Genomic DNA, 2,399 nt, shown 5'->3' on the forward strand with positions numbered 1-2,399 from the left:
ATGCTCTATCCACTGAGCCAAACCAGTTAGGGCAATTAATTCCCTTTTAATGTGCATGAATTTCGTGCACCGGGCTACTAGTTTAGTTACATAATAGGCCAAAATACCAAGCTGGTGGAGGCTCAGTTCATAGCACCAATTTCTCCTAGTCAGGCTCTTTCCAAACACCGGGCCAAACTAATAATAAATGTAACAAGACATCAGGGCCCCAAACTATTAAATTTCATGTCTGTCAAATTATATGTTGTGGAAATTTAGAAGACCAAAGAGCACTGAGCAGCTCTGAAAAATATTTATGCCCTGAGTTTGGGTCATTCCCCTCCTCTTAGGGAAACCGTGTGCAGACTGGGAGAATGTCTGGTGGACTACTCAATATCAAGGCTGGACTGCCCCCCCATTCCTGGGAAAAACCTCTTAAAGTCTAAATTACATATGCTTAACAGATCCCCAGACCCAAACTGTCAAAACCTAAGATGTTAACCCTATCCTTATGACTATAAAGTTTCCAGATAGTGAAGTTAATAGAACTTATGGGTTCCAGGTAGATCTTACTGGGAAAAATCCAACAGCTAGATTTAGGATAGAAATCCAAGACACTCCTAAAGTAGAAAAGAATATAATTTTTAATACATCTGAGCCAGAACCAACATCATCTAATAATGACCCTAAAAGAGTAAAAATAATTGAAGTCAAAGACTTAAGACAAACACTAGACACAGAAACTGGATATAGTGATATTAATGCCTAGGTTGAATAGATTGAATTTACATTCCAGGTTCTCAACAAGAGCAATTGTTATGCATATGCTGTAGGATGGCCACAGATGCAGGTAGTTTTGTTTCCCCTCAGATGGGATACTGATCCCGAAAGAATGTCTTGCATGCTGGCCCTATTTCAAGACAAGGACGCCTGGGAAAACGAGGCCTATAAGAGTCTGTCTCCACTCTTTCCTGCTTTACGGAAATCAGACCCTAAGGCTATCCCCTCCTTCTCTGCAGAGAACATGAACTATTCCTTTTGCCTCTCTAGGCAGGGGGAAGAATTCATGAGGCCCGTGGGAGAATTGACAACTTGCACTGAAGTCCTGAACATCATTCATAGGCCGAGTGCTAACAATTACTTGGCTCTCCATAAACCCCAGGCAGATGTCTGGTGGTATTGCGGGAAAGGGAACCTCCATAATATATTGCCCTCCAACTGGACTGGGATATGTGCCTTAGTTCAATTGGACATGCCATTCACCCTAGCATTTCATCAAGAGTCCGGGCAGAATAGTCATAGAGCATGAAGAGCAGTAGCAGGATCTTTTGACTCCAATATTTATATTGACTCAATAGGAGTCCCAAGAGGGATCCCGAATGAATTTAAGGACCTGAACCAGATAGCTGCTGGATTTGAGTCTGCACTTTTCTAGTGGTCCACTATCAATAAAAATGTGGGCTGGATTAACTACATCTATTATAATCAGCAGAGATTCATCAGTTACACCTGGGATGCTCTTCAGGGGGTAGCTAGTCAATTACATGCCATTAGACAGATAGCTTGAGAAAACAAGATAGCATTAGAAATGATATTAGCAGAGAAAGGGGGAGTCTGTGTAATATTAGGAGAAAAACGTTGTACCTTTATTCCAAACTAGAGGCCCTGTGCATGAATTCGTGCACAGGTGGGTTCTGGCTGGTCTGCCCCAATGGGGACCCATTGGGTTGGGCCAGCAAGTGAGGGGGGAGGGGCAAGGAGGGGCCGTGGGTGGTTGGCTGGCTGGTCCCACCCCTGATTGGGGTGTTGGGGGTCGATTTGGGGCCAGACCGGCCAGGGGTGTGCGGGGGTTGGGAGGACATTGGGGCCTGGATCAGGCTAGTTGGCTGCCGCAGTGCGTGTCATAGCCACTGGTTGTTTTGGTCGTTCTGGTCATTCTGGTCATTCTGCTATTCCGGTCACTGGGCTTTTATATATATACTAGAGGCCCAGTGCACAAAAATTTGTGCACTAGGGGTGGGGGGGAGAGGAAGGTCCCTCAGCCCGACTTGTGCCCTCTCGCAGTTTGGGACCTCTCGGGGGATGTCCACCTGCTGGCCGTTCCCCGGGGGATTGGGCCTAAGCTGGCAGTCAGACATCCCTCTGGCAGCCCAGGAGCCCTTGGGGGATGTCCACTTGCCAGCAGGGACCAGGCCTAAGCTGCAGTCGGACATCCTTAGCGCTGCTGAGGAGGCAGGAGAGGCTCCCACCACCACCGCTGTACGGGCAGCCATCAGCCTGACTTGTGGCTGAGCAGAGCTCCTCCATGTGGGAGCTCACTGACCACCAGAGGGCAGTTCCTGCATTGAGCATCTGCCCCCTGGTGGTCAGTGTGTGTCATAGTGACCAGTCATTCCCAGTCTTTCTGCTGTTAGGGTCAG

This window comes from Myotis brandtii, unplaced genomic scaffold, assembly GCF_000412655.1.
Source record: "Myotis brandtii unplaced genomic scaffold, ASM41265v1 scaffold842, whole genome shotgun sequence".
Lineage (NCBI taxonomy): Eukaryota > Metazoa > Chordata > Mammalia > Chiroptera > Vespertilionidae > Myotis > Myotis brandtii.